At 49.6% G+C, this 26,381-nt stretch overlaps 1 protein-coding gene across 1 annotated transcript in view; it reads left to right on the forward strand.

The window, feature by feature from the left end:
* LOC138582004 (sperm-associated antigen 4 protein-like) overlaps positions 1 to 26,381 on the forward strand; it is a 381,361-nt gene that overhangs the window by 277,040 nt on the left and 77,940 nt on the right. The window lies entirely within an intron of this gene.

Genomic DNA, 26,381 nt, shown 5'->3' on the forward strand with positions numbered 1-26,381 from the left:
TCCGTTGAGTGCGACCCTGCCCCGACCCCCAGCAGCGAGAGGAACGCAGGCGGCCACCACACCGGAGCCGAGGCAGTGCAGCAGCCAACAGGGGCGCAACCAAGGGGACCCATAAGGGTACCCCGCAGGACAGAGGTGGAAGACCCCGAGGGCCAGACAGCCGGGGAACAACGGTAGTGCCTGGCCCCGGGCTCAGAGGCCAGCCCAAGAGTCACAGAGTATACGTGGGAGGACACAGCCCACCTAAACAGTACTTAAGCAATCAGCAGAGATTCTTAAAAGGGGAAAATAAGAAGAGGGTGAGCCATGAGCAAACAGAAACCCCTGGGGAGGTAAGGAGGCCCCCGACCCACATAATAAGACCACCACACAGGCGTAGAGAGTGGCCCCTTGAACTACTAGGCCTCTTCCAACATGCCAGGGCAGATGAAACAGCCAGGAGCAAGCCCATTGGCTAGCCCCCACGGCAGAGACGGAAGACAATAACCTTTCCCCTGTGTGGCCACTGATAAACAGCTGAACTGAGCGGATATAGCTGTCAGGCAACAGTGAGGGAGAAGAGGAAAAGGCCACTCCAGAGAAGATAGCACACGGGTGGGATCGTAAAGGAGACCTTGGCCCACCAAGAGCCAGTAAGCTCACACCTTCAAGAGAGGGCACGGACTTCGCAATACAAGACTCAAGAAAGCGCTCAGAAGTGGTGGAGTCGACGGGGACTCAAGGAGAGCAGAGCTGGGACTGAAATAGCCCGCAAGAAGGAGAGAGCGCCGGACGCAGGGGGGAGGCCACCCGGAGGCACATCGCCTGCTACAAAGCACAGAGACACAAGGCTACGGAAATCAGCATGCCCGACAAACAGAAAGATGGCAGAGGGAGACAAACGAGCATGGAGACATTTGCCCGCAAGAATGATGACCCACACCCTGGGACAACAGGGGCGGACCCGGCCACATCAAACGCCATGCAAGGAGAGATCAGACAGGTGGAAGGCAGCATCCTGTAGGCCATAGAGGCGTTAAAGGCATCGATAGAGGGCAAGCTGGACGCAGTGATTGTGGACGTGGGGCTCCTCAGATAGGACACAAGGAACCTAGTAGAGAGAGTGACAACGGTGGAACAGCAAGTACAGAGCAATACAGAGAACGTGACCACCTCTCAATCGCAAATGTCAGAGGCGCTGGAACGGATCAGTACACTGGCCGAAGATGCGGAGAGCAGGGCCAGATGCAACAATGTGCACATTGTGGGGCTGCCAGAGGGGGAGGAAGGCAGAGACCCCACGAACTACATAGAGAACCTACTGCTCCAGGAAGTGGGTGTAGGGACCCTGTCCCAGGGCTTTGTATTGGAGAAGGCACACAGAGCACTAACCAGGAAACCCCACCCGGGAGCACCATCGAGACCCATGATCGTGAAGATCATGAACTTTAAAGACAGGGAAAAAATCTTGACATTCTCAAGAGAGGGTGGGGCGATAACGCGAAATGGAGCCAGGGTAACCATCTACCCAGACTATACGGCGCTTGTGCAAAGACAGCGAGCCCAGTTCTGGCCGACCAAAGAGCGCCTTCGGGCGACGGGTGTGAAATTCATGCTACTATACCCATCCAAGCTCAAAGTCTTGCACAACGGGAGGACACAGATCTTCGAGACCACAGCAGATGCCCAAGAGTGGATGGACCAACAAGGGATCCCACAACAAAGAGAGGGGAACGAGAGGAACAGAGAGGCACCCCGGCGGGGCAGGGAGTGAGAATGAGGACTAAATACATGCCCCAGAGACACAAGCCAATGGTCCAGCAAAGACGGGCTCAAAAGGCACTTGAGTAGGCCACTGGATGCCATAATACCTTGCTGGAACAAGAAACCAGGGACACCCTGTTGAAACAAGAAAAAGCAGAACAATCAGTAGAACGAGGGCCTAAGGCCCAAACCAGTGGCTTAAAACCGGGAGCTCAAGGCCTCCGGACCGCCAAGACCCACAGGGGGGACCCCAAGTAGAGACAATGTTTGCAGTGTCAGTTCTAAGACACTACGCCGCGACGAGTGCACCAGCGGAAAGGAGGGCGGCACCTGGAATGCGGCGGGGCCCGAGCAGGGGGTGGGAGGATGGGCGTTTGTTCATAGTAGTAGTAGTTGTGTGGTTAAGTTTGCTAGGAGAAGGCACGAGAGGAGGAAGACATACTAAGCGACGAGGACACGGCAAAGGCAACGAAGAGGTACACGTGTGGCTGCACCCAAACGCAGGAAGCCAGCGAGGAACACTAAGGAAAAGGGCCAGCAGAGAACGGAAATCAGTAGCTGTGGGGTCAGCTGGGTCAGGGGGAGACACAAGAGGAGGTGGACCCGCAGACCACCAAAGGAACAGCAGAGGAAAGGCGATGGACCGGCCCTCTAAGGCAGCACACCATGGAAGAATAAAACCAGACAGGCCGATGGGAACGAGCGGGGCACTGGAGTCAGCCAACATAAGAACCGGGACAAACTAAATGTGATCACATGGAATGTCCAAGGGCTAAACACCTACGTCAAGAGACTAAGGGTCTACGCCTGGTTAAATAAAGCAAAGGTCCACATTGCAATGCTACAGGAGACTCATCTGATGGCTGAAAAACAAGCCAAGGTGGCCAAGAAATGGGGAGGCCATATGTGTAGCTCAACATACTCTAACTATGCAAGGGGGGTGGTGACCTGGATCGCCCCGGGCACCCCATTTCAACTCATCAATCAGGAAAGAGACGCCGGGGCAGGGAATGCTGCAGAACTGGGAAGTGTGTCTGGTGAACACCCACGCCCCCAACCACGACGCAACAGACTTTTTTCAGTCACTCACACCTCGGCTGGCCCCGTACAGCAACGCCACAATCATATGGGCCGGTGATTTTAACTGCACACTGGACCCCCCACTGGACAGGTCAGATGATAAATACAAAAGAGCAGCGCCACCAGCGCGGGTACTACAGAAGATACTGGACCAGCTCGAGCTAGAAGACGTCTGGATAAAGGTACATGAGGGCGAAAGGGGATACACACATTACAGTGCCCCACGCGGGACATTCACTCGAATAGACTATCTATTTATGGGTAAAGAGACACTGGGTGAATTCACTGGGGCACACATTCACACACGAACTCTCTCCGACCACGCCCCGCTGGGAGAAACATGGGCACACACATACAGGAGAGCCCCATACCCACATGGAGACTAAGGGCGGAAGCACTGCTAGACAAGGAATTCCAGGAGCATATCCAAATCACGATACATGACTATTTTGAGCACAACACAGGTAGCGTGGACAGCACGGGAATGACTTGGAAGGCTTTTAAGGTAGTGGGCAGGGGAGCGGCGATGGGGAAGACGGGAGGCCTTAGACGAGGAACCCTGGTAGAACTGGATGAGATCGAAAGGAAGATCGAGAGGGCTGATGCACAGGCAGGAGAGGAGGGAGGAGAACTGGGTGACCTCACCACTCTAAGACAACAGTGTATAGCAGCCTGGGGAGAGGCTTGGGCAGCTTGATTACGGGAAGTATATACAGAAGTTGCATGCAGAAGGAGACAAGCCCAGCAGACTCCTAGCCTGGCTAACCAAACAGGAGACCAAGCGGGAACCGATAAACGCAATTCAAAACGGCCAGGGGGAGGTGGTAAGGTCCCAGGAGGGTATGAAATCGGTGTTCTCGCAATTCTACGAGAAATTATACACCAAAGTTCAGGAGGCAGAAGAGGGAGACCTAGAGGATGCTTTTGCGGAAATTAGACTCCCAAAACTAACGGAGGAGCAGGCCCAAATGCTGGATGCCCCCCTTACTGTGGAGAAACTGGCAGAAGTTATTACCCAGCTACCGACAGGAAGGTTCCCGGGGCCCGATGGGTTGCCAGGGGAAATCTATAAGAGATACAGAGATAGCCTGGCCCCGAGACTACTAGAGACACTGGAGGAGGCATATGAGAGAGGGCGGCTCCCAAGTAGCATGTCAAAATCTGTAATAGTTCCAATACTTAAAGCAGGGAAACCGCCCCTCGAGTGTGGGTCCTACAGACCAATCTCTCTGATAAACCAAGACTCCAAGATCCTAACAGCAGCACTAGCTAACCGGCTCAAAAGGGTGATACCCACATTGGTGCACTCAGACCAAACGGTGTACGTACCGGAACGAAACACTGCATGGAATCTCCGGGGACTCCATCACGTCATTGACAAAACAAACCAGGAAAAGGGGGAATGTGCACTGGCTTTACTAGACGCGATTAAGGCATTTGATTCGGTGAACTGGGATTGGCTTTTGGGAGCGCTCGCCCACTTCAGGATAGGAAAGGGGTTCCTACGTTGGATAAAGTTGCTATACAAGGACCCGAGGGCAAGGGTAAAGACGGGCAGGCACGTTTCAGGGGAGTGGAACATAGGGCGGGGTACGAAGCAGGGTTGCCCGCTGTCCCCAATGTTATATATCTTGGCCCTGGAACCGTTTGCGGCCTTCCTAAGAGCAGAGTACTGGGATGCCGGTATAGTGATAGATGGGGAAACACACCAGATATCGAGATACGAAGATGATATATACTGCTCTATGTCCAAGATCCACATACCCACCTGACGGACCTACTCGAGGCACTGGGAGCGTTTGGTAGGCTATTGGGAATTACCATTAACAAGGAAAAATCCTCATTGTTCCCCCTGGCACGCCTGCGAACAGCGGCATCAGATCAGCTGCCACACTTGGGCATCACATGGACCCCGATCACCTTTAGATACCTGGGGGTGGACATATACCACAACACCACTGAGACACACATGGCCAACACACAGGCGGCCCTGGACAAAATAGGGAACGCCATGCAGTTCTGGAGGACACTACAGCTGGGGATGATAGGCCGGGGACGGCCCTATTGAAGATACAGTCCTACCCCGACTCCTATATTACTTCACCAACATCCCCTATAACATCCCTGGGTCCTTTTTCAAACAACTACACACCGGGGTAAGAGTCTTCCTGTGGGGCGGGGGGAACAGGGTAGCACTGAGCACACTACAAAGGGGCTACGAATGGGGAGGTATCAAGCTCCCGGACTTCGAGCGATATTATTTGGCAGCACAACTTCAATTTGTGGTGCGGTGTTTGGGAGAAGATACATCTATAGACGCAATACTTTTTCGACCATCGCTCCAGTGATACTTCTTAAGGGAACCCCTGTGGATAAATGCAACCCGGGCCAAAGCCCGTCCCAGCATGGTTCAGCTGGGCCGAGCATTATGTAAAAGAGCGTGGAAAGCGCAGGACATGAGAGACCCCTGCTCGCGGCAGATCCCCCTGGCGGGACTGGTGGAAACCCGTATCGCAAGTCTGGCAACGTTCAGAACACAATGGGAAGACAAAGGAGTGGCCCAAATAGGGGATCTGTGGCAAGAAGGACACTGGGTGGACTTCCAGTCCCTGGTAGAGGAGCAAGACATACACAGGGGCCAATTCATACTGTATAATAGCATGGTTCAAGCAATAAGGAGGAGGTGGGAGACTCTATCAGAGGAGGAAGACATGGGAGCAATTCAAGCGACCCGGAGGGAGAGGAGAGCTGACCCGCCCGCACCTGGGTGCAATACACAGGCCAGCGTGAGGACATCACGATCGAGAAGGAGGAGGATTAGCCGTGACCCGGGCCGATAATGAACAATATGGACTGAAACCCGAAAGTGCCAGAGCAAATGTTGTGAGTTGTTGTTTATTTTGTTTTTATGTTTGTTTGGTGTTTAAATGAAAATAAAAAATAAAAAAATAAAAAACATTTTTTTAGTCAACATCTGCATTTGCTTACATTGAGAGCATTGACATTTCATTCCAAGTTTCCCATTTTCATATAATCCCCCCAAATTAAAATATAAATCAAATTAACAATCAAATTAACAATAAAAACAACAAATAATATTATAAAGATTGGTTGCATTGACTGTCATGGCCCGCTTACTGCCTCCTTCTCGACAGCGTGCCCTTCCAACCAGAGTGTTTCTTTTATTGTCTGGATCGCTAGTCCAGTAACAGGTGTTTCAGTGTTTGTGGCCTAAAAAACATATGTTCCCTTTCCTGGACAAACTCAAAGAAAGGGGCCCAGGTGCGTGAGAATCGTGTCATGGTCCTCATCATATGTGCCGTCAGTTTTTCCATGGCTTTTATTTCCCAAATCTTGACCCACCAGTAGGACAAGATCGGTCCCTGGTCGGATTTCCAGAAGCATGCTCGGGTCAGCTTTGCGGCGAGGAGCAGCTGCATTGTGAGCTCTGCCCTGGGGCCAGATGCAGGGTGCGGGCCATCCTCATGCACATCCCCTAGTAGGATAGTGCGGAGGCACAAAGGGAGAGAGGCCCAGTGATGTCTTCCATGTGCTGTGGCCTTCTGAAATTTGAAGTTCGATTCCTATCGGGGCTGTGTGCCCACTCTTCTGACTTTGTGGTTGGAAACCCAATGCCTGATTTGGGAGTACCTAAATATTTTGGTTTCAGGGAGTGAGAACATTTCTTTGCATTCGAGGAATGCAAGGGGAGTCCGTCTTTGTACATGTCTACTCAGGGTCCCATTTGATTCCTATTGTGCGAATGCACGTCTCATCGTGCCTGAGGAGAATTCTGGGTTTTGTAATATCGGTGTCAGTGGGCCCAGTCCAGTTATTGTTCCCAGATGTGTACTAGCTTTGTCCCAAGCTTCAAGTGTGGCTCGGGTGGGCTCCAGAAAGGGGGCCCTGATGGATTTTGGCAGGAACGGGAGCTGTGCTAGGGGAGTGCGGGTGCTAGCCTGCTCTATCATTTCACATTTAGGTTTTTTATCTTCTAAAGCCCATTCAAGCATTGGCGCTATCTGTGTTGCACAGTAGTAGTGCAATACTGACGGGACTTCTGGGCCCCCATTCCCTTTGAACACAGGAGTATGTGTCGTGAGATTCTGAGTGGCTTCATCTTCCATATGTATTGACCAATTGCTTTTTGCAGGTCTAGTAGATCTTTATCTGGTATTGTAATCGGGAGTGCCTGGAAAATGAATAGGAATCTAGGTAAGATCGTAATTCTAATTGCAGTGATTCTTCCCAGTCAGGAGATTTCTTGAATCTCCCAACTCTTTAGAGTAGTCTTGGTCTCCTTCCACAGTTTTGGGCTGTTTGCCCTCATGTGTGTCTTGTCTGAGTTGGTGATTTGTATTCCTAGATATGTGAATTTGTCGTCTACCCAATTGAAAGGGAAGGTAGCTTTTATTGCTGATTGGGTTGTTGGTGCTTCATTGTTCGACATTTCTACTGATTTCTGGTGGTTTACCCCAAACCCAGAGACAACATGGAATCTGTTTAGGAGAACAAAGAGGGAGGGAATCGACTGGTGGGGATCCTGGAGGAAGCAAAGGGCATCATCCGCGTATTGAGCCATTTTGTGGGTGTTGCCTTTGTATGTCGGGCCCTTGGTGGTTGGTGTGTTCCTTATTATTTGTGCGAGGGGTTCCATCGCTAGGGCGAAACCAGGGGGTCAGTGGGCAGCCTTGTCTTGTGCCTCTGCCCAGGGGAATTGGAGCTGTCTTGGCTACATTGACAATAACTATAGTGGATGGAATTTGGAGTTTGCCAGTACTAGTTTGATAAAGGCTGGGCCAAATCTGTAGGTTGGTAGCAGAGTTTTCAGGAATTCCCATGACATGCTATCATATGCTCAGTGGGTATCGAAAGAGAGGAGGGAGAGGCCTCCCGGGAGTTTTGGGGCTAGTGCTATTAAGTCCACCACCCTTCTGACGTTGTCATGGGCCTGTCTTCTTTTGATAAATCCTGTCTGGTCCTCGTTAATAATGTGCGGGAGAACTTCACTCAGTCTTAAACCTAGGCTCTTGTTATAGATTTTTGCATCTGTGTTCAGAAGGGCTGTAGGGCTGAAGAAGGTGCAGTGTTCCAGGTCTTTACCAGGTTTAAATAATAGGGTGGTCATGGATTCGGCCATGGTTTCAGTTATTTTCTCTGATTTGAGGAAAGAGTTGAACAGTGTGGTGAGTTGTGGGATTAGGGGCCCTGCAAAAGCTTTACAGAATCTATTAGGGTACCCGTCTGGGCCGGGGGCCTTCCCGGTTGGAAGGGAGCTTATGGCTTGGGTGACTTCTTGAGCTGGTATGGGGCTCTCTAGTGTTTCCCTCATGGCCTTGGTGATTTGTGGGAGCTTTACTTGGTATATGAAGTCCTGGATCTGGATGATGTCCCCTTAATATGGTGTGGCAGTCTTACTAAAGAATTCTTTGATGATCTTTAATTTCGCGGCCTCTGTGACTTCCCTCTTCCCTGTTTCAGTTTTAAGGGCCCCAATATAATTGCGGGTTGCCACTTTTCGAAGCTTTGCTGCCATTAGTTTCTTTGCCTTGCTGCCCATGATGTAGTAATACTGTTTTGTCTTGATTACAGATTGTGCTGCTTTCCCTATCATGTGTGTTTCATGGGCTTGTCTAGCTATTCAGAGAGAGTGGTCGCCTGTTCCCTTTCTCCGTATGCGCCTTCTCCTTCTCCTCTAGTATGTCACGGTTCATGCTTTGGGTTCTGTACCAGACTGCCGATTGTCCTATGATGACTCCCTGAAAGACTGCCTTTCCAGCGTCCCACACTGTGTGTATGTCCATGCCTTCAGTTTTGTTTTCGTCGAAATAGTGGGCTATCGCTTCTTCTATGTAGGTCCTGGCGGCTATATCGTTTAGGATTTGTTCGTTAAATCTCCACATGGTTTTCTTGCAGGGATTGCTTTGGTCTAACCAACACTATTATTAGTTTCACCTGGGAATGGTGTGTGAGTGCTTTAGGTAGTATTTCTATTCCCTTGACTGATGGGCTGAGGGTGGTGGAGACTAGGAACATGTTTCTCCTTGAGAAGCCTCAATGTGCTGGGGAGCAGCAGGTCTATTCCCTCTCCCCCGGGTGGAGGAAACACCATGTTTCTACCAAGGAAAGTTCCCTCAGAAGCATCGGTATGGCGTTATAGTTGCTTCTGTCGGTAGTCGTGGGGCCTAGGGTCTTGTCCATCATTGGATCGATTACACAGTTGAAGTCCCCTCCCAGTATGACTTCCCCTTGCATGAAGTCTGTTAGTATCTCATTGAAACTTACAGGAATTCTGCTTGTTTTGCATTAGGGCCGTATATTACTCCTAATGTGGCTTTCTACTCTTGTAGGTTTCCCTTGATTAAGACGTATCTGACTTGAGCATCTCGTACTACGTCTGTTATTTGTAATGGGGTCCCCTTTCGGATTAAGATGGCTACTCCATTTTTCTTAAGGCCACTTGTTGCACAGTACGCCTCTGGGAATCCATTGGTTATGAGTCTTTTGTCGTCCTGTTGTAGAGGAGGTCCCACGCTCGACCCACACTCCAACCGTCTATTTTGAAGTACCAGGAACGTTCACACCGAAATATGTGATGTATGACGAACAAATAAACCAGCAGAGAGCTGCAGTGGGGCTCTGTCTAGTACCTAGCAGAAGAACAGCACCTGTTGAAGTACCGACACCTAAGAAAACTTGGACAGTAAGGTACCCATTGAGAAAACCCTATCGACAAATGAAACAGAATGAAGATTGTAAGAATGGAATGCCTGAAGAATCCGAGAAAGTCCTAAAGGAAGATGAATGGTGACATCACAAAAACCCGGACTGACTCACATATAGAAGATATGACGACCTGCGAATTACGAAAAGAGACGAAATACCATGGATAAGGGACATCATGAACCTAAAGTGAAATATCGATGTCAAATGTAAGAAGCTTATACCATAAACACAATGAAGATATTCGACCAGTTTACACGTGTACATATGATTGGAACCGCAAGAAAGCTAAGAAAATCGTGCGGCTTGCTATGCTTAGTAGTAAGATAGATTGCGGCAAGCGCACCTATACATATCTTTTTTTTTAAACTTTGGTTTTTATTAGCATTTTGTAAAACATAAAAAACAGAAAACGGGGCCTAACTGAGGCCCCCATTCCCCCCCTTTCACGGCCCTCCCCCTCCGACCCCCTCACCATGTCCAAACCAAACATAACAGCAAAAAAGAGATCAAACTTTCACATATTTTCCTAGATCTTTGGAGCGCCGCAACATGTGACCCATTCAGTTACTGGCCAGAAGCCGACCTCGCCCCAGGCCGTGGGGACCCCCCGATTGGGTGCTGTCCTTCACTGCGGTGGTCGCGCCCCGGCCACCCGGGGACACGATTTCGGGACTAGTGGACATCCCATCCCCATGCCTGCTGGACCCCGTACCATTCAGCGAGGAATGAGCTTGAGTCATTGTTCACCAATGCAGTCAGTTTGTCGATCAAGAACATGTTCTTAAGTTTTTTGGTCCAGTCGTCTTTGGAAGATGTTTCAGGGCTCTTCCACCTCTGGGCCAGGGCCACTCTGCCTGCTCTCAACATGGTTTCCCACATCCTAGGGTACCGGTGTATTTCTGTTTCCTCCGGGGGGAGGCCCAGCAGCATGGTCAGCGGGTTGAGGGGTAGAGGGTCCTCAGTTACCTCCGCTATCCAATCTCTCACCGCTTCCCAATAGGTTTGTACCTTCGGACATAACCACCACATATGACCTCTAGTCCCTAACTGGCCGCAGCCCCTCGGGCATTCAGGGGATACCCCTGCGAACATTTTTGAGAGTTTTACTGGGTCCCTGTGCCACCCCTGCAGGATTTTAAAGTTGTGTTCCATATCTGAGGTAAAAAGATTGCCATGAAACGATATCTTGAAAATGCGAGCCCAAGCGTCCTCAGATATCTCCTGTCCCGCCAGGTCACTCCAAAAACCCAGGAATCCTCGCCTAGCCTGGAGGTCATGAGTATTTAGGACAGTGTACATGCGGGAGACCGCTCCCTTTCTAGAGGTTGCTGAGTCAAGGAGTTTCTCGAAGGGCGTTAGTTGTCTCGGCAGGTTAGGGCCCCACACGGGGCCGTTGAGGATGCCCTTGAGGCGGAGGTATTCGAAGATGGAGAAGGTCTCGCCTCTCAGTCCCTCCCAGAGGTCCTCATAACTGACGAATTCTCCCTCCCTGAATAGCTGTCCCGCCCATTCCATTCACGCATCTGACCAACTCTGGGATTGTCTGAACCCTCTGCTGCCCAGTTTCAGGGAGGGCCCCCACAAGGAGGTCATGGGGGACGGCCATGAAGAAAGATATGCTGTCCGGGGGCACTCCCTTCAAATGTCCCAGAGAACACCCAGGGTCGGGTGGGATAGAGCTTGCTTCGGGATCGATCTGCGAGGAGCCCACAAGAAGTCACTGACTTTTAGAGGGTGGACATCCATGTCCTCTAGGTATGACCAATATGTCCGTAAACCTTCCTTCATGTGTTCTAGAAGGACCCGCAGTTGCGCTGCATGATAGTACAGTTGGAAATCTGGGAGACCAAAACCCCCCTCCTCTCTCGGAAGCGTCAAGGTGGCCCAGCCAATTCGCTGAGTTTTCCCCTGCCAAATGAAATCTCGGACCCCCTTGTGTAGGTCTATAAATGTTTGAGCGGGTACTCGGGTAGGGAGGGCTGTAAAAAGGTACAGAAGCCGAGGCAGTATGTTCATTTTGACTGCCGTCATCCGACCGTACCATGAGAGGATCATTCCTCCCCATCTTCTCAAATCGGCGGCGATCTCAGATAGCATGGGTTCATAGTTGGAGGACCCTAGTTCTATTAAATCCATAGTGAGGAGAACCCCCAGGTATTTTATATTGTTCTTGCTCACCGCTATCCCATGAAACCTAGTCAGGGGGTCTAGCACCGGGTCCACCAGTCACATCGGAAGGAGGACAGACTTGGCGGTGTTTATTTCTAGGCCTGAGAACCTCCCGAACGAATCAACCAGGGACAGGAGGGGAGGGACCGAAGAGCCCGGGTCCACCAGATATGCTAGGATATCATTCGCAAATAGGGATAGCTTGAATTCCACCTCTCCCCTATCGATTCCCCTGATGTCTGGGTGGGACCTAACCGCTATGGCCAAGGCTTCCATCGTGAGGACATACAGGAGGGGGGAAAGAGGGCAGCCCTGTCTAGTTCCTCGAGTAAGGGGGAAGGAATTTGACAGCACTCCGTTCACCTGGACTCTTGCTGTAGGGGCTCTGTAGAGAGCGGTGACCCAGCTCAGGATGTGCGACCCAAAGCCCATTCGTTGGAGAAGGAGGGTCATGTATCTCCACTCCACTCTGTTGAAAGCTTTTTCCCAGTGTAGGGACAGGATGCATGTCTCAAGATCAGAATTTTGGGCGCAGTGAACCAAGTCTATCGTTTTGCGGATATTATCTGAACCCTGTCTGCCCCTAATGAAACCCACCTGGTCCCCGTGGATTAGCTTCTGCATTATCCCCTCCATCCTGCTACCCACCACCTTAGCCAAGATCTTGACGTCGATATTGAGCAGCGATATGGGTCTGTAGGACGAACACTCCCTCGGGTCTTTTCCTTCCTTGGGAAGGACCACTATAATGGCTCCCATCATGGTGTCGGGAAGAGTGCCCCCCTCCAACACCGAGTTAAAAACTTTTGCCAGCTATGGAGACAGGGTGGATCGGAACCTCTTATAGAAATACACCGAGAAGCCATCCTCCCCCGGGGAAGTCCCCACCCTCATCCCACTAATCGCCTTCTCCACTTCCTCCTCGGTCACCCGGCCCTCCAGCCCCTCTGCCTGGTCTCGTGAAAGGGAAGGTATCTGTATGGAGTCGAGGAACTCTTTGATATGGGCATTGCCGCCGTCGTATTCAGAGGTATATAGTGTCTCATAATATTGACGGAAGGCTTCACTTATGTGATGGGTGTCGAATCCCATTGTGCCCCTGCTGTCCCTCACTCCCTTCACCATTCTGCTTCTCTGGACCTCCCTCAGTTTCCAGGCCAGGATCCTCTCCACTCTGTCCCCCTTCTCGTAGTATTTCTGTTTGACCATTTGGAGGCTTTTTTCCGTTTTATGGAGGAGTAGGTTTTTCAATTGGAGCCTGTAATCCTCCAGGGTGGCCATGCGGTCACGCTCTAGGGTTCGTTCCGGGGAGCCCCCCGGTTGGAGGCACGCTATTTTTTCCCTCAGAGTTCTCTCCTGGGTCTCCCATTCCCTTTTCTGTCGGGAACCGATTTTTATGAGCACTCCTCTTAGTGTTGCCTTAAAGGCGTCCCAGAGAGTGTGCGTGCCCACCTCCCCATTATCGTTAAGCTCGAAGAACTCTGTGATGGCCTCCAGAACAGTCTGGGCATGGACCTCGTCTCTCAAGATGGCGTCATTGCATTCCCAGCGTCCCCTCCGTTCTTTGCACCAGTCCCCTGCCAAGGTCACCCTGACCAAGTCGTGGTCTGACCAGGGGAATGGATCTATCCTGTAACCCGCTATGTGTGGTCGGAGTACCTCATCTGCAAGGATATGATCTATTCTGGAGAAGGCTTTGTGGGTGGGGGAGTAGTATGAGAAAGAGTGAGTCCCCTCTCGGGGGGTGGGTAACGTGTCCACCAGGTTCAGGTCATCATTCACCCTTTGGAAGCAGCGAGACGTGGCGTCTCCAGCGGGTCTGAGGCTTTGAGCCCCTACCCGTTGTCTATCGCTGGATGGGTCTAGGACCATATTAAAATCGCCTCCCACCACCAATGGGCCTTGGACAAAGGTTTTCAGTCTTTCCCCCATTCCCTCCCAGAATTGGGCCTGGCCCTCGTTCGGGGCATATACAACCGCCAGGGTTATGGGTGATCCTTGTAGGGAGCCTCGTACGAAGAGGTAACGGCCTTCGGGGTCCCTTAGGATGGACTCTTTCTCGAAATTCAGCCCCCTTGAAATCAAAATTGCAACCCCTCTTTTCTTCCCTTTGTGAGATGCATAGAAAGTCTCTTCAATTCCACCACCCCGCAACCTGGGCTCCCTCCCCCTCGCCCAGTGTGTTTCCTGCACAAAAAGCAGGTCCAGCTTGGCCCTCCTAAATTCCCTGCTGATTAGGGATCTTTTCGTGGGGGTGTTCAAGCCCCGCACATTCAGGGTTCCCACCCCTAGGGCCGGTCGGTCGTCAGCCATAGTCGCTGTCGCCTTTCCCCTTGGTCACTGGTGTCGCAAGGGCGCTCCCTCCCTGCTTACTGTATTTTCTTGTTTGGATCTCTTTGCAACGTTTCCCCAACATTCCCCCCAACGCATTCCCCACCCTAAAACCACCATGTGAACAAACCCCCACCACCCTCCCCGGCGTCCAGCCATGTAGTTCTTTCATTTCTGGGTTGTTGGCTGGACCACCAGCCGATTCCCCCTCGGCCAGGCGTCATATCCCAAGCTCGCTACCGTGAGCCCCCCCCCGTCCTCCCTCTCTTCGCTCCCCCGGACCTCCTATTTTAGTTAATCTCCCGGGCCTTGGTTGGTGCATCACTCAGTTCCCACAGTTTTGATCCCCCCTATGCCCCCTTATACTTGCAGTTCAAGGGGGGTGCAGCAAACCAGGCATCTCCAGTGTCATTCTGCATTCTAGGCCCGATGATCTCCGTGGGGTCGCTGGTGTCACCCCTCTGAGTCGACCCGGTCGTCCTCCATTGGCGTTGGTGGTGTGTTCAGTTTCTTGAACTTTCTCGCGCCGGTTTTTCTCCTTCTGGGGTTGAGCTGCCCGGGGGTGCCCCCTCTGAGCACCTCCGGACCCACTGGTTCCCTCCGGGGGGCGGGTTCGCCCACACAATCTTGAATAGCGCCTTTAATGTCCTCTTCGGTTACCAGCATTGTGCGTTGGCCAGAGTATTCAAAGGACAGGGAGAAGGGATATCCCCATCTGTAGCGGACCCCCTTCTCTTTCAGTTGTTGTGTTAGAGAGCGGCACATCCTCCGTTTGGCTAGGGTGCAAGCAGAGAGGTCTTGAAAAATGGCGATCTGTGGCCCGTTATAGTTTATCGCCCCCGCTTTCCTCGCGGCCTCTTGAACTTTGGCTTTCTCCGTGTAATAGTGGAAGCGGGCCAGAACCGTTCTGGGGCCACCCGCTCTTCCCCCGGCCCTGTGTACCCGGTCAAACGTGAGTTCCGTTGTCATTTCCTCAGCAAACAAGAGGGTGATGATGTCTCTCACCACTCAAGTCAGTTCTCTCTCCGTCTCACCCTCCGTCTCAGGAATTCCAAAGAACCTTAGATTGTTCCGCCTTTCCCTATTTTCATAGTCGTCCATGATCCTGGCTCTCTCTTCGTCCCTCTTCTCCAAGGCTGCGAGCCGTGTGTCAAATTGGATTTCCTGAGATGTGGAGGATGTTTGATAGTTTTCCATTTGTAGGACCCTATCCTCAATTTTGTCTACCCTTTGGTCCAGCTTCTCGAACTTCTGGGCAATGTCGGATCTCATTTCTCTGATCTCCTGAAGGATGGAGGCGAAGCCCTTTTCCATCGTCAGTGCGGGTTGGCCCGCGGGTTCCGTGTGGGCCATAGCGCCGGAGACAGTGGGGACCTCAGTCGTGTTTGGTGTTTCTTGGAAGCGAAACGTTTGTAGGGCCTTCTTCCAGCTCATGGGGTGTGGTTGGTCCTTCGCGCAGGGTCCGCTGGATCAGTCCGTAGTGCGTCTCGCCCGTGAGTTTTGTGATCGATGGGATGTCCCCCGCAGGGGGATGGGGTAGCCCTTCAGGCGGGCACACGCCCCGCCAACTGTGGACGGGGGCCTCTCACCTGGGTCTCGGGCAGCCTGTGAGTTCAAGATGGGCCGGGGGTGCAATGGTGTGGTGGACGCTGGGGGCGTGCGTCAGTTCACTCGGGCGGCGTGATCGTGGGGTCTCCCTCCGGGGCTAGTGTGTTTATTGCCCCCCAGCTGCTTGGAGGGTCGTGGCCCAGTGGGCCCCTGAGGGTATGCTGCGCTGTCCCGGGATGTTGCGGGTCTCCGGGATGTGGGTTCCGGTCCTGGTTTAAGGTGGGGCAGTCTCCCAATCGGGCCTGATGAGCGGGAGGGGGCCTCTGGGCGGGCACTCGCCCCACCAGGTCCCGGCAGGGGCCACACACCCAGATTGGCCTCTTTAGGCGTTTCAGTCCTGACAGGCTGCCTCGCGGTGTCTTCTCAGGGCGGGTGCACGCCCGGTATCCTCTGGACCTCCGCCGCGCTCCCAGGTCCTCCTTGCTGGGGGAGGTGGGCTTGGCGGGCCCGACCAGCGCCCGCCACCTGTAGTCCTACCTGGCGGAGGGGGTGGGGGTTCAAGGCTGGCGGGCGGGAGAAAGTTGGGAAGCCGCTGCCTCCCTCGCGGGCGATCCGCAAGCCTCCCTAGGGGGCCTGTGCCGGCACCCACGCCTCTCCGGAGGCCGATCGGGGCCGGCGCTCTCTATTTCTGTTTGGGCGCGTGTCACACGCGGCCTGCGCCGTCTTCGCCCAGGGGGTGCAGGCGGCCCACACCCCTAGGCGGGTTCTCCGGATTCCCTCTCTGAGCGCCACCTCAGTGGGGGACGGCCCGCTGCAGTGCAGGAGGTAGAGCCCTCCCATCTCCAACTCCTGTGTCGGCGGGCCGCGATTTTATCTTCCGGGTTCGCGGCCGCCCGGGTCCTCTGCGGCGCTCCCACTGCCAAGTCCACGGTGCCTGTTCTCTGCTCTCCCGGGGTCCTCGGACCTCGCTGTTTCGGTCGGTGGGGGCCCCGGGGGTTCCCCCGCACTCCAGCTTCCTCTCTTGCCGCGGAGGGGTCTCGGGGGGGGGGGGCTCAATCCCTCTTACGACCCGGCTGTTGGAGGAGCACGCGAATCAGGCAGCCATTGCCTGCGCGCCCCCTGGTGGCCTCCCACCTATACCTATCTACCTCAAATGGAGCATTTTCTTTAAGTATACTTCTACTATGCACAAGAGAAGAATCTAGCAAGGGTTACTAAAGGTCTCAGGAAAGGAGCCCCTCAGCACGTAACTCGAAAACTAAAGAGAGAGAGAAACTCAGACGCATGCAAATCGTGACAAAAAAGCCAAGGTCGTATTGGCTGAAATAGACCAACAGTGGAGACAATTAATGAAGCGAAGAACAGAGTATCCTGTTCAGCGAGGTCAAGATAAGCTACAGAAAGCAGGTGTTGGGCAAAACTAAAATCAAATACACGATTTGCATGAAGAATGAGATGATTTCACGGTGTCTGAATCACGTGACCAGCCAAGCGAGAAGAGATGGAACTTTCACACCGATGCATGGCTGAGCACCATGCACAGATATCAGAACTTTTCCAGACAGAGATGCAGTCTCAAGGCCAACCACAAAGAAATAATTGACACATGACCACTGAGGTGATGATTGATTGTAGCAATAATTGGAAAGAGGCTGGGGGAGCAGGCGAACACCCTGCACCTGGCCGGCTGTTCTGCACGCTGCTAAACTAGTGGAAAAGTATGAGTGGGGTTGGTGCCAGCCCAATCATAGGGAACCAAGTAATCTAGGGTCCTATAGTTAGTAGAACCAATGAGACGTCGTACTTTTAGTGACGTCTAAAGTAGCCATTTTAAAGGTAGGGCTTAGATGCCCCACCTGACACTGTTTATCCAATCCCCTCACTCCGTTAGCATATACAGATATAGTACCTATATTAAAGTTACCTTCCTAGAACCAATAGAATCGCAGGCAACATTTTAAGCACTGCACGTCAGTGATGACGAGTTTTTAGAGTAAACGGTGTGTTTTTTATGAAGTTTGTTGGAGTTGTTCAAGCGAGAAGGAAGAACAAGCAATAGCTGATGTTCATCAACTCCCCGTTTTTTGTACTTGTCATGAAACAGACTCCATTTGCCAAACCATTGAGTTGTCATTATTGATTTGATGCTAGAGTATTAATCTGCATCCCCATTCATCTCATGGGTGCTGCTACTCATCTTAAAGTGCTATTTATGGGCCGGTTGGGGTCCTAGTGCACACTTGGTAGCAGAGAGAGGATGGTTTATCGATTATCGATTAGATAAGACACCCATTGGCCGTCGACATGAAGTAACTCTAGGTCCTCGGCAATATCACAAGTCCTTTTGCCATCCGGCTAAGTAAACCGAGAAGCTCCCCGTAGATAGTGGTTAGTTAAGTAAAAACCCTGCAGGTCAAGGTCTGAAGGAGCCTGTGTTTCACCCACAAAACCCCTTCCCACTTCTATGAGCAGCCAATCGAATGAACAGCAGGAGGGGCAGTGACGAAGGCAGTGATCCCGAGGATCCAGAGAGGAAAACATGTGAGTGAAAAAGACTGAACGCTTTGGCAAAAAATGGCATGCCTTAGAACAAGTAAGGGAAGGTAACGGTGGGAGGCGGGACAAAAATAAAGTTAGAGATAGCGTACAATGTATATATATAAGGGGAAGGAAATAATGACTTGAGGGTGACCGAGCAATATATAGAGAATACCGGGGGGATACCCGAGCATAGAGGAGGATACCAGGAGGATACCTGAGCAGAGAGAGGATACCTGAGCAGAGAGAGGATACGCCCAAATACCTACGCTTTAATATAGCGGTTAGGAGACGCCTGCATTCAAAGTCCTGAATTAAAAGGACAAAATAGGAGACCAAAGCAGTTAAAGACGCTTTTGAAAGGGATGGGCTTACACTCCATGTCGGGGTAAATCATAGGGGCAGAGATCTATGTAGCCGGCTGGAGTCTGTCTAGTCTGTTTAGTCTGTCACGTCTGTCTTATGTTTTCTTCTCTCTTTTTTTTCTTTCTTCTCTCTCTCTGACGTCATATAAAAAATAGGAGACTTTTGAAGGAATTAGCACGAAAATGATGTGATTGTTTAGCTAAGACACTGTATAATATGAATCGATGATTGTTGTTTGAAAAAAAGAGAAAAAATTATTTAAGAGAAAACGGATTGGAGCTTGCGACGATTGGTGCTCACTCATAATGTTGGAGTTGGTTAACAAACATAAAAGCATAACAAAGTGTTACATATAAAGAGAAATTGAACAAATTTAGGCATGGAAGACGTTACACCATTAATACACTTGTGCAAGCAGTTACCAAAACATGCACCTTAGCTGAAAAGTACAGTGCAGACTGGGTTAAGGGAACGGTCAACAAAATGTTTATGCCATGGCCCCAGGGTGGATCGTTATCTAAAACGGTCTTGCAACACATGACGACATATTTACACGCCACGTACATGGGCAAAAAGTTAGACAAACGCCTAGCTAGTTTAGAACTTTGGAAGTTGTACCAAGAAGATAAGGAAGAGGAGACACCTTTAGATTATATAGTTAATGTATGCACAGAGGGGGGCGAGATGCCTTCCGCGCCACCCGCCCCCGTCTGAAACGAAAGGGGAAGTCAGTAAAGACAAAGGATTATACCCGCTAAGGGAACTTAAAGCAACCATGCGATATACCAACCCGGCATATGAGTCACCTATGCAAATTAGTGACGAAAACCCAGACAAAGACAGAGATAGAGAAAGAGATATCACCTCCAAGGTCCCGGGGGACAAGGAGAGATGTGAGAATGAAAGAGGAGATCAAACGCAAGTGAGTACATCTCTAGATATGAATAGAGAGGGCAAAAGTTGGAAAGGCGATGAGGATAGAACTGATGAGATAGCATTCACACAGAACCTATGGATGGGAGGTCAGATTCTATTGAAACTCGATGGTAAAGCATTGAGGACATGAGACAAAAGGTAGAGCTAGACAATTTACAAAGACAAGAGAAGGAAAAGGAAAAAGGATTGAGAGACGAAAGGATCAGTAAAAAAGACAGACAGATACGAGAACAGTTGTATCGCGAGGAGCAAAAAAGGAAACACAATAATAAGCAGAGAACAACTAACGATCAGAGCAGGCAGGAACAGCAGAGAATACAAGAAGAAGAACAGAAGGGAAAAGAGAATAACAAGATGAAGGGATGAGGAAATACCAAGGGCAAATGAACATACTGATACAAAGAAACGGGAAGAAGATAGGATCAGGGAAGAAGCGAGGAAGCGCAGAGAGTTCTATGATGACATAGAACGTAAGCAAAGACATAGAGCGCAAGATCTTGAATATCTGGAAAGAGAGGTTGAAAAACCTGATCCAGTAGTAGATTGGGAAGAAATAGAAGAATTCTTTCCTGAGTACGATTCAGTACCAGGCACGTCGAGGGCAAATATCGATGGTGACTTTGATACCAGAAGCATCGGAGAGACGATCGATAGGATATATGATGAAATGGGGCTAGAACAAGTACCCCAAGGGAAAGGAGAGGACAAGCGTCTTGAGAGCACTCAGTTGTACGATACTGAGGATGCCTCTCGAAGTAGTAGAACGAGAGAGCTGTCCCTAGATAGGTTGACACTAAACAGGAATGAGGAAGATCGGAGGAGTTGCATGAATTCGGCACAGACAATATCAGACGCCGAAAGAGAGGAATATGAGGAAAAGGAAGAAGAGAGAAGATGTGAAAAAAGCTTCTCCAGAGGAAAAGGGATAAGATGGTCAGATTTTAGTGAGTCTGTACCCAAGGCATCAGAATCAGCCACACAGTCAGGCCGACGTGAAGGAGTATCTTACGGTCAGAGGGGGGTGTCTCCACCACCCTATGTGAGCCGACTAAGGACATTGCCAGGTAGACAGAGATGCAGGAATATTACCCCTGCGATAGACAGAAAAACGATGAGAGAAGAGACGGAGGGCTATGCGTCGCAATTCCCGTTGCTCGAGAAAGAAGGAACGAGGCCACAGTATATTCCATGGCCACACATGGATCGAGAAAATCTGAAAAATAAGCTTCCAATGTTAACATCGGGTGCCGGAAAATGGATACACGAGCTAGAAAAAATGACGGGAGGGAACACGTTGGCTATTGGAGATATTAAGGGTCTTTTAATTGCCATACTTGGTGATCGAGCTGATGATGTGTGGACTTGTGCAGATTACCCTCGTGTGACTACAGTTAATACTGCACACGATGGAGCTTCATTTAACAATTGCAGAACCGCGGTATGGAAAGCATTACGATTGCTATACCCCGATACATCTGACATGGGACCCATAATGACACGAAAAATGAAGGAGTCTGAAGATCCTTTGATTTACATTCAGAATTTCCAAGAGCATGGGTGCTCGAAACTCGTGAATCTTGGGGGAAATCTATACCCGTGTTTTACCATATATTATGCCAAGGGCTGCCAGATCAGGTACAAAAGCAGCTCATGAAATTGGTAGGAATTGAGGCCAAACCGTGGTCTGAAATACAGTTGACCATAGCGCACTATTGCAGATTGCTGCAGGAGAAGAATCACAAAAAAGAGGCTGCACGAAAACGTGAAGAGGCAAAATGAGTGCAGAAAAAATTGTCAAAGTACGCAATAGAAGGGGCAAAGATAACTAGCACAGATGGATAGAATATACAGCAGGTCAGTAATCAACAGCAGGGTCATCAGAGCAGTAATGGGTTCTACCCCAGAGGGAGAGGCTTTCGAGGAAGAGGATGGCAGAGTAATCAGGGAGGCCTTCAAAACACTCAGGGAGGTTTTCAAAACATGCAAAATGGCAATCAGGATATGTCAAATGTGCAAATAATCAGACCACCGCCAATATCTTGGACGTGTGGGATGACAGGGCATCTAGCACACACATGCAGAAGTCAAGCCATGGTGCAAAATGACTAAGGAACAGGTGCAGGTATGGGGAATCCACCTGTGTTTTCACAGCAAGGAGGAAATGGAGTTGCACAGAATCACACGGTGCAACAGCAAGCGCCAGGAGCGCAGCAAAGCTTGCAACCTCAGAACTTGATAGGTTTTCCACAGGGACAGTCCCAACAGTCGCCGATGCAACTGTCACAGACAACAAGTGCAGGACGGGCATTGAACTCTGGAATAAGAGCTAACTCTGGTGATGGAGGTAGTCCATTCACGCAGCATGGGACAAAGTTATATATGGACTAGGACAGCTCACTGAGAAACCTGATGTGTTCTATCCTATCAGTGACACCTAACCCTCACGAGGAACCAAGGGTGGATATCATTATAGGGGATAAAGAATATTTCTTCCTAGTAGACACAGGTGCAACACGCTCGTATATACGTGAAGGCAAGTTTTCCTTTTCCGGTGATGCTATAAATACTCAGGGCTTCACAGGAGCAACAAGTTGTGTTCCTTTCACAAATGAACTTTCAGTCATTATAGGAGAATGTGATATGAATGTGCCACTGCTATATTAAAGACAAACCCCAGTAAATATCTTGGGACGAGACCTAATGACGGAGTTAAACATGACAATCTCATTCACGGAAAAGGGCATTGTATGTTCAACTCCAGGGATGCATTATTTGAACGTATGCCAGATGATTAGAGCCTATGGGGGACAAACAGCTATGAGAGCTATCCCATTGGAGCCAGAACTATTTGTGTATGGAGTATGTGTGTTAATGGCAGGGCGACCAGGCCTTGCAGGCAAAACCATGAGGACCCCAGATGAATTTCTATTTAGGCCTATAATACCTATGCATGAGGAAAAGGGACAAGTATTTCCCTTGGCAATGCACACTGCCATAGTGCAAGGGAAGATGGCACTGATCGATGGTTGCGATGATGAAGGCTGACAATGGTGCACAGTAATCGCCATTGAGTAAGGATACAGATTGACTGACGTCACTAATGACGATCTGTTTGATGAACCAACAAGTGGGGAAGAAACAACAGTTGAGGTAAATCTCGTCTTTTGGGTGAGGATGATAAAAAGAGAAGTGCCCCAGAGAATGATGCTGGCACAGAACCGTCCTGAATATTTTGATGACAATATGGCCCAGGTGCCTGTCTCAGTGTGGACCACAGGCCCCTATGACGTCGTCTTGCTACAAGGAGTCAGAGAATTAAGGATTAAATTGAATCTAGGAGCAATTTTACCTAAAGCACGACAGTATCCCATGACTAGGGAAACAGATGAAGGAATTTTCAAGACAATTTCTGCCATGATGGAACAGGGCATCTTAGTGACGTCAGAGTCGTCATGCACTACTGCAGTGTACCCAATCAAAAAATCAAAGGGAGGGTCTTGGAGACTAATTCAAGATTTACGCCCGATAAATGATATTGTGGAGGCCGAGTTCCCTCTAGTCCCTAACCCGGCCACAATCATATGTAATATACCAGTTGAGGCCAGATATTTCACAGTGATTGACTTAAAAAATAAATTTTTCTCAATCCCATTGCACCAAGACTCACAAGATTTGACGTCATTTACATTCAGGCAGATGCGCCTGAAAAGCACAAGGTTATCCCAGGGGTACTGTCTCCGTCAATTTTCAACAGAGTCCTTTAGATGGACTTAAGTAATATTGCATTAGAGAGTGTTGTCTTGCAATATGTGGACGACATCTTAATTTGAAGCACGACAGAGGAAAGATGCAGACATTATTCTATTCAGCTATTGACTATATTGGCTGAGAAAGGATATAAAGTTGACAAAGAGAAGTTACAATATTGTCAATAAGAAGTGATGTACATAGGCCAGCTGATCTCGCATGAGGGGAAAAGGGTTAACCCTGACAGGGCTGAAGCCATACTGAACACAGCCAAGCCACACACGATAAAACAGATGCAGAGTTGTCTAGGTCTTTGCAATTATGTCAGGGCATGGGTCTTTGACTACAGCTCATATACCAAGCCCTTGTTACAGGCCCTAAAGAAGGCACAGGTGACAAAAGAAAAAACGGAATGGTCTGAGACCATTGAAGAAGGGTTTACTGAACTCAAGAGAGCCATTTGCACCGCACCAGTTTTAGGGATTGCCAATTATGCAGAGGAATTATACTTGTTTTCACACACGAATGGCAGCGTTATGACAGCAGTACTTGCACAAAGAACCACATTGGGGTACAAACCCCTGGCATACTACAGTGGGAATTTGGACCCAGTGATGAAAGGTCACTTCCCTTGCGAACAAAGTTTAGCTGCCGCAGCTTTCGCCAAGGAGAAAGCTACAACCATTGTGATGGGATGCTCGATGACCTTGTACGTCGAGCACACGCTATTTGCCATTGTAAAGAAACCAAAGGGCACATTGACATCTCAGAGTGCTTCTGCTTATGAAGTGATCATATCGAATCCATTAGAAAGAAGTGGGACGAGGCAAGGTTCAACGGACCCTGTACAGTGGAAGATGTAACTCCATCTGCAGTCAAGCTACAAGGAAGAAGAGCTTGGATCTTCCTGGGTGACATCAAGCCATACATCGGAGAAGGCCCCCTGCCCGCACCCCAACACGCAGAGACTACAGAGACTACAGACAACAGGGAAGAACCGCAGCACATACAGGCGAGATCCATGACGAGGACGAAGGACACATGACCAGCAAAGGCAAAGAACTTTGTGCAAGGTTGTGGCTTAAATTTGGACATTTCTTCTATGCAAAAAAGGGAATAAGGACATAAAAACTGACACTCTGTGCATCCTAGTTGCAGGGTGAAGAAGAGAAATGCATGCATAAGCCACAACATAGGTTATTGACTTTGAACTTTGGACTGAGGCACACTAAGCCTGATAAAAAAAGGATATGCCATATGTTGATTGGGGACACATGAATTGGAAGAAAATACAGTATCCAGACTCATTCAATAGAGGAGCATTGTTTGGACACACTTATGGTGTCCCACAGCAGCAACATCACTAAAGACATTCTGAACTATTTCAACCTAGTCTTGAGGTCATACCCGTCACTAGTGGGAAGGCTCACTAGCATCACTGAATTTCTTCAAGACCCTGAAAACAAAAAGACAATAAGGAGGCTGCTACTTCCGGAATGCAGAGAGGAAAAAACAAATGTCCCAAGCAGAAGAAGAAGCAAATAGGCTTGTCAACATGCTATTCTTTCGCTTAATCGAAGACTGTCCAGATCTTGTCGGGAGACACACTGACGTCTTGACATTTCTTCGAGATCCAGCAAACACAGAATGATTGAGTATAATCCTGAACGGAATTATAATCCAAGTTGCTCTCCACACACATCGAGATTGCAGGAACTTCCCACAGTGAGTGAGGGCCGAACAGCTCCAGAATTCAGCAAGGGCAGGACAAATGTCCCTGTCACCAGAGGATAGCAGACTGGCGAGCAATGTTTTTTTTCACCTAATTGAGGACTTTCTTGAACTTGTAGGGAGGCCCGCCGGTGTTGACGTCCTCACTTTCATCAGAGACCCAGCTAATTCTACACAGATGAGCATGCTCTTGCATGGTATTATGATGCAGGTTGAACTGTCTAATCATCATCAGAATTTCTGGAGGAGACTGTAAAACTTTCTGCTGAGGGACAGATCGAGAAGGCATTGCCAGAGACTTTACTCTTGTTTATACTGAAAAGGACATGACATGTCGTCTGGAGTGAAACAGATAAGAGGCACCGACTGGGAGCTTGTGTATTTTGAACACTCACAGTAAAAGGACTTGCTGAACTTATTGCCTTAATGGACACTTTTTGAATACAGAAAAGAGAACTGCATCCAGAGAAAATAGACACTCCATTTTCCAAGCCGAGAAGTACAATTGTTTCAGTACCTGCAACCGACAAGCAGAAACAGCAGAATCCAGAACTACTGTTGCATAGAAAATGTATATTAATGTTGGGTTTTTTCCTTAAATGATAGAGATGGGAAATCAAAGCAGCAGCATCGTCATCCCTCAGGACGATAGACGTGCTCATTGCTCCAGAACTAGGTGCTGCCGCCTAACCTACAGGGGCATAATGTATTTATTCATTGTATTCATTGTCGTTTTACTGTCATTAATGATTCGAACTGCATTTTTCATTGGCGCACAAAGTGTTCCGATTCCAATGCACCCACCTAATGATGTACGCACGACACCAACAAAAGCACCCAGACCCTTTATAGTGATCCCAGTTCCTAGAAGGTCTGATAAAGGAGTGAGTGAACTTGAAATGGATGTGATTAGCAATGATACACATGCAGTAACAAGCGAGTTGAAAAGCCGGAGACAGGGTTAGCAAAGTAAGAATGAAAGAAGGTTACTGATAACCACACGCATGAAAATGATGAGTGTACACACATCAGGTCTAGTGTCAATGATTGCAGATCCACAGGCCAAAGAAGGGGAGAAAATTGGACAACCAACAATGAGAAGCTATCCTACAAGTGAAATGAAAGGACACCTGGAGAAAGCTGAACTATTAAAAAGACAAAACGAGTTGGATACAAAGCCAACTGAGACAGCATTGATAAGCACCCCTGATCCGACACTGAGAAGGGCAAGTGCAAACCCAGCTAAAATCTCACGCGTACAGATGATAGCAGAATCAACATAGCCGTCCACAACCAGAGCCAGGGAAAGGCAAGAGGAAAAAGAAAGAATTGCCAGACTGTTGCATACTCAATTGGTACAAATGAAGAGGCCCGCACCATGGATTAAGGTACCTGAGAATCCTCCAGCAAGAAGAAGCCATTCAGATGTGTTCAAGGACATAGTTATAGCAAACTACACGAAAACC

Source organism: Ambystoma mexicanum, chromosome 3q, assembly GCF_040938575.1.
Source record: "Ambystoma mexicanum isolate Mex_15411 chromosome 3q, UKY_AmexF1_1, whole genome shotgun sequence".
NCBI classification, from domain to species: Eukaryota; Metazoa; Chordata; class Amphibia; order Caudata; family Ambystomatidae; genus Ambystoma; species Ambystoma mexicanum.